Below are 9,427 nucleotides of genomic sequence, written 5' to 3'. Positions count from 1 at the left end.
GGGGTTCGTAAATCGTAGAAATCACACCGGGACCCAAGCAGAGTAATAGTCCAGGAAACGGGCCAGAATCGGCCAAAACTGTGAGTGTTGATGACCCACACGTAAACGCACCCCGCGGTTCATTAACCGTGGAAATAACTCCGGGGCCCCAAAACAGTGAGTAATAGTCCACGAAACGCGTTAGAATTGGCCAAAATTGTGAGTGTTGATGACCGACACATAAACGCACCCCGGGGTTCATAAATCATAGAAATTACTCCGGGACCCCCAAAACTAAGTAATAGTGCAAGAAACGGGGCAGAATCGGCCCAATCTGCGATTGTCGATGACCTACACTTATGGGCACCTTGGGGTTCAACAACCATGGAAATCGCTTTGGGTCCCCAAAACGGTGAGTAATGGTCCACGAAACAGGTCTGAGTCGACAAAAACCGCAAGTGTTGATAACCAACACGTAAGCGCACCCGGGGTTCGTAAATCATGGAAATCACTCTGGGGCCCGCAAAACTAAGTAATAGTCCCAGAAACGGGCCAGAATCGGCCCAACTGCGATTGCTGATGACCTACACTTATGCGCACCTTGGGGCTCAACAACCATGGAAATCGCTTTGGGGCCCCAAAAACGGTGAGCAATGGTCCACGGAACAGGTCAGAGTCGACAAAAACAGTGAGTGTTGATAACAAACACGTAAGCGCACCCGGGGGTTCGTTAATCATGGAAATCACTCCGGGACCCCAAAACAGTGAGTAATAGTCCATGAAATGGGCCAGAATCGGCCAAAACTGCTAGTGTTGATAACCGATATGTAAATGCACCCCACTGTTCGTTAATCGTGGAGATCACTCCGGGACCACAAAACAATGAGTAATAGTCCACGAAACGGGCTAGAATCGGCCAAAACTGTGAGTGTTTATAACCGACACGTAAAAGCACCTTGGGGTTCAACAACTATGGAAATCGCTTCGGGACCCTAAATGGTGAGTAATAGCCCACGAATCGCGTCAGAATTAGCCAAAACAGTGAGTGTTGACGACAGACTCGCAAACGCACCCCGTGGATTGTCAATCATGGAAATCGCTTTGGGAGGCCAAAACGGTGAGTAATAGTGCATGAAACGGACTAGAATTGACAAAATTGTGAGTGTTGATGACCGACACATAAACGCACCCTGGAGTTCGTCAATCGTGGAGATCACTCCGGGACCGCCAAAACTAAGTAATAGTGCAAAAAACGGGCCAAAATCGGCCGAAACTGCGGTTGTTGATGATCAACACGTAAGCGCACCATGGGGTTTAACAACCATTGAAATCAGTTTGGGGCCCCAAAACGGTGAGTAATAGTCCATGAAGCGGGCCAGAATCGGCCAAAACTATGAGTGTTGATGACCGACACGTAAACGCACCTCACGGTTTGTTAACCGTGGAAATCACTCCGGGACTCCAAAATAGTTTAAACCTTTCAGATCCGTGTGTGCTTTACAAATCTCTATGTCATCTTGTAGATGCAGCTACCACGCTCTATTTGGAGCTATTCCAAATAACTATTCTACTATATGAATGCGGTTTACTACTCAGAATAATCCGGATTAGTGTCAAAGTTTGCATCGGCGTAACCCTTTACGACGAACTCTTTTACCACCTCCATGATGGAGAAAATTCCTTAGTCCACTAGTTACTAAGGATAACTTTGACCGTTGTACTGTGATCCATTCTTGGATCACTCTTGTACCCCTTGACGTCCTCACGGCAAGGCACACTTTAGGTGCGGTACACAGCATAGCATATTGTAGAGCCTACGTCTAAAGCATAGGGGACGACCGTCGTCCTTTCTCTCTCTTCTGTCGTGGTCAGGTCTTGAGTCTTACCCAATACTCACACCTTATAACACAGCCAAGAACTCCTTCTTTGTTGATCTATTTTGATCTCCTTCAAAATCTAGTCATGGTATGTGTTCATTTGAAAGTACTATTAAGCATTTTTGATCTATCCTTATAGATCTTGATGCTCAATGTTCAAGTAGCTTAATCCAGGGTTTCCATTAAAAAACACTTTTCAAATAACCCTTTATGCTTTCTAGAAATTCTACATCATTTCCGATCAACAATATGTCAACAACATATACTCATCAGAAATGCTATAGTGGTCGCACTCACTTCTTTGGAAATACAAGTTTCTCATAAACTTTGTATAAACCCAAAATCTTTGATCATCTCATAAAAGCATATATTACAACTCCGAGATGCTTACTCCAGTCCTTAGAAGGATTGGTGGAGCTTTGCATACTTGTTAGCATCTTTTAGGATTGACAAAACCTTCTGGTTGTATCACATACAACCTTTCCTCAAGAATATCGTCGAGGAAACAATGTTTTGACATCCTATCTGCAAGATTTCATAAATCATGCATTAATTGCTAATATAATTCCAACAGACTCTTAGCATCTCTATGAGTGAGAAAGTCTCATCGTAGTCAACTCCTTGAACTTGTCGGAAATCATCTTAGCGACAAGTCGAGCTTTCTTAATGGTGACATTTACCATCATTGTCTGTCTTCCCTTTTAAAATCCATCTGTACCCAACAGCCTTACGACCATCAAGTAGTTCTTCCAAAGTCTACACTTTGTTTTATACATGGATCCTCTCTCAGATTTTATGGCCTCGAGCCATTTGTCAGAATCCGGGCCCACCATCGCGTCTCCATAGCTCGTAGCTTCATTGTTGTCTAGCAACATGACCTCCAAGACAGGATTATGTACCACTCTGAAGTTGTACGCATCCTTGTCGACCTACGAGGTTTGGTAGTGACTTGATCCGATGTTCCATGATCACTATCATCATCTTCCACTTCAATTGGTGTAGGCGCCACAGGAACAACTTCCTATGCCCTGCTACACACTAGTTGTAGTGATGGTTCAATAACCATATCAAGTCTCCACCATCCTCCCACTCAATTCTTTCGAGACAAACTATTCCTCAAGAAAGGACCTGTTTCTAGAAACAATCACTTTTGCTTCCGGATCTGAATTAGGAGGTATACCCAACTATTTTGGGTGTCCTATGAAGATGCATTTATCCGCTTTGGGTTCGAGCTTATCTTGCTGAAACCTTTTCACATAAGCGTCGCAGCCCCAAACTTTTAAGAAATGACAGCTTAGGTTTCTCTAAACCATAGTTCATACGTTGTCATCTCAACGGAATTACGTGGTGCCCTATTTAAAGTGAATGCAGTTGTCTCTAATGCTTAACCCATAAACGATGGTGGTAATTTGATAAGAGACATCATGGTATGCCCCATATCCAATAGGGTGCATCTATGATGTTCGGACACACCATCACACTATGGTGTTCGAGGCGGTATTAGTTGTGAAACAATTTCCACAATGTCTTAATTCTGTACCAAACTCGTAACTCATATATTCATCTCTATGATCATATCATAGACATTTTATCCTCTTGTCACGATGATCTTCAATTTCACTCTGAAATTACTTGAACCATTCAATAATTCAGACTTGTGTTTCATCAAGTAAATATACTTAGCATCTACTCAAATCATCTGTGAAGTAAGAACATACCGATATCCACTGCGTGCCTCAGCACTCATTGGACTGCACACATCAAAATGTATTACTTCCAACAAGTTGCTTTCTTGTTCCATCTTACTGAAAACGAGGCTTTCAGTCATCTTTCCCATGTGGTATGATTTGCATGTCTCAAGTGATTCAAAATCAAGTGAGTCCAAATGGTCCATCTGCATGGAGTTTCTTCATGTGTATATACCAATAGACATGGTTCGCATGTCTCAATCTTTTCAAAAACGAGTGAGTCCGAAGATCCATCAACATGGAGCTTCTTCATGTGTTTTATACCAATATGACTCAAATGGCAGTGCCACAAGTAGGTGGCACTATATCATTACTATCTTATATCTTTTGGCATGAACATGTATATCACTACGATCGAGATTCAATAAACCATTCATTTTAGGTGCAAGACCATTGAAGGTATTATTCAAATAAACAGAGTAACCATTATTCTCCTTAAATGAATAACAGTGTTGCAATAAACATAATCCAATCATATCTATGCTCAACGGAAACACCAAATAACAATTATTTAGGTTTAACACCAATCCCGATGGTAGAGGGAGCGTGCGATGTTTGATCAAATCAACCTTGGAAATACTTCCAACACATATTGTCACCTCGCCTTTAGCTAGTCTCCGTTTATTCTGTAGCCTTTTATTTCGAGTTACTAACACTTAGCAACCGAACCGGTATCTTAATACCCTGGTGCTACTAGGAGTACTAGTAAAGTACACATTTAATATAATATATGTCCAATACATACTTCTGTCAACCTTGCCAGCCTTCTCATCTACCAAGTATCTTGGGTAGTTCTGCTTCAGTGACCGTTCCCCTCATTACAGAAGCACTTAGTCTCGGGTTTGGGTTCAACCTTGGGTTTCTTCACTAGAGCAGCAACTGATTTGTCGTTTCATGAAGTATCCCTTCTTTCCCTTGCCCTTCTTGAAACTAGTGGTTTGACTAACCATCAACAATTGATGCTCCTACTTGATTTCTACTTTCGCGGTGTCAAACATCACGAATTTCTCAAGGATCATCATGTCTATCACGAAGCTCTAGTAGCTTGGTGGCAGTGACTTTGGAGAAACATCACTATCTAATCTGGAAGATTAACTCCCACTCGATTCAAGTGATTGTAGTACTCAGACAATCTGAGCATATGCTCAACGATTGAGCTTTTCTCCCTTAATTTGTAGGCTAAGAAACTCGTCAGAGGTTTCATACCTCTTGACGTGGGCACAAGCCTGAAATCCCAATTTCGGCCCTTGGAACATCTCATATGTTCCGCGACGTTTCAAAATCGTCTTTGGCGCCTCAATTCTAAACCGTTTTAACATTACTGAACTATCACGTAGTCATCAAAACGTGTATGTCAGATGTTCGCAACATCCACAGACGACGTTCGAGGTTCAGCACACCGAGCGGTGCATTAAGGACATAAGCCTTCTCTGCAGCAATAAGTACAATCCTCAGTTTACGGACCCAGTCCGCATAATTGCTACTATCAACTTTCAACTAAATTTTCTCTAGGAACATATCTAAAATAGTAGAACTAAAGTGCAAGCTACGACATAATTTGCAATGTCCTTTTGACTATGTTCATGATAATTAAGTTCATCTAATGAACTCCCACTCAGATAGACATCCCTCTAGTCATCTAAGTGATACATGATCCGAGTCAACTAGGCCGTGTCCGATCATCACATGAGACATACTAGTCATCATCGGTGAATATCTCCATGTTGATCGTATCTACTATACGACTCATGTTTGACCTTTCGGTCTCTTGTGTTCCGAGGCCATGTTTGTACATGCTAGGCTCGTCAAGTCAACCTAAGTGTTTCGCGTGTGTAAATCTGGCTTACACCCGTTGTATGTGAACGTTAGAATCTATCACACCCGATCATCACGTGGTGCTTCGAAACAACGAACCTTCGCAACGGTGCACGGTTAGGGCGAGCACTTTCTTGAAATTTTATGAGGGATCATCTTATTTATGATACCGTCATTCTAAGCAAATAAGATACAAAAACATGATAAACATCTCATGTAATCAAATAGTGACATGATATGCCCAATATCATTTTGCTCCTTTTGATCTCCATCTTCGGGGCGCCATGATCATCATCGTCACCGGCATGACACCATGATCTCCATCATCATGATCTCCATCACCGTGTCTTCATGAAGTTGTCTCGCCAACTATTACTTCTACTACTATGGATAACGGTTTAGCAATAAAGTAAAGTAATTACATGGCGTTATTCAATGACACGCAGGTCATACAATAAATTAAGACAACTCCTATGGCTCCTGTCGGTTGTCATACTCATCGACATGCAAGTCGTGATTCCTATTACAAGAACATGATCAATCTCATACATCACATCCTTTTGGACATATCACATCACACGGCATATGCTGCAAAAACAAGTTAGACGTCCTCTAATTGTTGTTGCAAGTTTTTACGTGGCTGCTATAGGTTTCTAGCAAGAACGTTTGTTACCTACGCCAAAACCACAACGTGATATGACAATTGCTATTTACCCTTCATAAGGACCCTTTTCATCGAATCCAATCCGACTAAAGTGAGAGAGACAGACACCCGCTAGGCACCTTATGCAACTAGTGCATGTCAGTCGGTGGAACCTGTCTCACGTAAGCGTACGTGTAAGGTCGGTCCGGGGCGCTTCATCCCATGATGCCGCCGAATCAAGATAAGACTAGTAGTGGCAAGTAAATTGACAAAATCGATGCCCACAACAACTTGTGTTCTATTTGTTCATAGAAACTACGCATAGACCTAGCTCATGATGCCACTGTTGCGGAACGTAGCAGAAATTCAAAATTTTCTACGCATCACCAAGATCAATCTATGGAGTGACTAGCAACGAGAGAGAGGGGAGTGCATCTTCATACCCTTGAAGATCGCGATACGGAAGCGTTGCAAGAACGCGGATGAAGGAGTCGTACTCGTAGCGATTCAGATCGCGGTTGATTCCGATGTAAGCACCGAACAACGGTGCCTCCGCGTTCAACACACGCACAGCCCGGGGACGTCTCCTCCTTCTTGGTCCAGCAAGGAGAGAGGAGAAGTTGAGGGAAAACTCCGACAGCACGATGGCGTGGTGGTGATGGAGCTCGTGGTTCTCCGGCAGGGCTTCGCCAAGCACTACGGAGGAGGAGGAGGTGTTGGAAGAGGGAGGGGTTGCGCCAGGGGAAGGGTGTGGGGGGGCGCACCACCCCTTAGTGGGCTGGTTTGCCCCTTTCCTTTTGGCCCATGAGGCCCTCCAACACTTGATGGGGCTCCCGAAACACCTTTCGGTCATGCTGGCCATAACCTGGTACCCCCGGAACACTTCCGGACTCCAATACCCTTCGTCCAATATATCGATCTTCACCGCCGGACCATTCCGGAACTCCTCGTAACATCCGGGATCACATCCGGGACTCCGAACTACCTTCGATAACCACATACTATTTCCCATAACAAATCTAGCGTCACTGAACCTTAAGTGTGTAGACCCTATGGGTTCGGGAATCATGCAGACATGACCGAGACGTTCTCCGGCCAATAACCAACAGCGGGATCTGGATACCCATGTTGGATCCCACATGTTCCACGATGATCTCATCGGATGAACCACGATGTCGAGGATTCAATCAATCCCGTATACAATTCCCTTTGTCCATTGGTATGTTACTTGCCCGAGATTCGATCGGCGGTATCCCTATACCTTGTTCAATCTCGTTACCGACAAGTCTCTTTACTCGTTCCATAATGCATGATTCCATGACTAACTACTTAATCACATTGAGCTCATTATGATGATGCATTATCGAGTGGGCCCAGAGATACCTCTCCGTCATACGGAGTGACAAATCCCAGTCTCGAATCGTACCAACCCAACAGACACTTTCGGAGATACCTGTAGTGCACCTTTATAGCCACCCAGTTACGTTGTGACGTTTGGTACACCCAAAGCATTCCTACGGTATCCGGGAGTTGCACAATTTCATGGTCTAAGGAAATGATACTTGACATTAGAAAAGCTTTAGCAAACGAACTACACGATCTTGTGCTATGCTTAGGATTGGGTCTTGTCCATCACATCATTCTCCTGATGACGTGATCTCGTTATCAATGACATCCAATGTTCATGGTCAGGAAACCATAACCATCTATTGATCAACGAGCTAGTCAACTAGAGGCTCACTAGGGACATGTTGTGGTCTATGTATTCACACATGTATTACGGTTTCCAATTAATTCAATTATAGCATGAACAATAGAAAATTATCGTGAACAAGAAAATATAATAATACCATTTTATTATTGCCTTTAGGGCATATTTCCAACACTATATTACCTAAAAAAGTAAGCGGCCCTCCGACGGGATTGAACGGATCTCATGTAAGAGATCACACGCTTCTACCGGTTGAGCTACCAAAGTTTATTGAACATGGAGCAACGTAAATCATTAAGAACCAACGAAAAGCGAATCGAGAAGACAACTTTTGTACTCATGAACCCTTCATACACCCTATCAAACACACCAAGAAATGCTTGGGCCGTGCTGGTGCACCATGCGTGTCTTCTTCGCTGCATGGTGGGTCCTATGTGTCAGTGTTGCTAACATCCCCTTCTCCTTGTGTCTAGGCTTGCCCCCAAACCTCAACATACCGGAAACAGGCGAGCAGGTTAGTTTTGTCTTCCTAGGTTCTGCCCATGGTTGCCGAATTGGACTAATGCACCTTGACCTGTTGCACATAAGCAATGCATTTATCAAATTCAAAGTGGATTTGCCCTCAGCGCTCTAGTGTAATTGATTTTTGATAAGGGTAGTGAATTGTTATAGATTACCGACGTTCTTTTTGTGCCAACAAGTCTGGAGCATCGCAGTAGGGAGATAGGTGCATGGCTCCTTAAATCTACTAGATAGATTCACGCGCTTGCTGGGCCCAAAAGAGAAACATTTCACATGTATATCCTCTAATTCTAAATACAAGACGTCACGTTGTTTCAGTTTAAACTGTCAAAACATGTTATATTTAAGAACAGAGGTAGTACTGATCAACTCTAGTTTTCCGTTTGACACATTTAGTGTGATTGGATTGTTCTATCAATTTTGACCCAACAAAAAGTCTTTTTACTCGCTTTGTAAATAAATATAGTATAAGAGTGTTGAGATCACTACTCTTATATTCCTTTACGGAAGGAGTATTTTACATCGGCTATCATTTTTTGGGGTGTTATTCATCTTTTCTATATGTGATATCTAGGTTTAAGGGTCATTATATCGGTACTGGGCCAGGAGTCTTGTGCATGCACATGCGTCATATACCGTCAGCTCAACCAGCTGGAGTCGAGGAACACAATTCCTATATGACGCTCTTTGCGGCGGGACATCCTATATGCCGCTCTCTATGGCAAACTGCATCAATTTCGCATAGGCGGGTCTCTGCCTAGGCCGGCCCATAAAGGAAACAAATCGACAGCGAGCACGTACTATATTAGCTAAAAAAATTAAGCGGCCCTCCGACGGGGTCGAACGGATCACACGTAAGAGATCACACGCTCCTACCGTTGAGCTACCGAAGGTTATTGAACATGGAGCAACGTAAATCGTTTAGAACCAACATCCAGCACAGATCCAACATAATTTTAGATTTTCAAAAGCAATTTTTTTTGAAAACCCCCTGAGTGGTTTATTAAACACAAACATTTTTCAACTTTGTAAAAAAAAATCAGACTTAAACCCTTTCGAAAACAGGAACATTTACTGAATTTCTAAAGAGATTTGGAAAACGGGAACATATTCTGAAATTCCTGAACACATT

The sequence above is a fragment of the Triticum dicoccoides genome, chromosome 5B, assembly GCF_002162155.2.
Source record: "Triticum dicoccoides isolate Atlit2015 ecotype Zavitan chromosome 5B, WEW_v2.0, whole genome shotgun sequence".
Classification (NCBI taxonomy): Eukaryota; Viridiplantae; Streptophyta; class Magnoliopsida; order Poales; family Poaceae; genus Triticum; species Triticum dicoccoides.
This window is presented reverse-complemented; position numbering follows the sequence as displayed.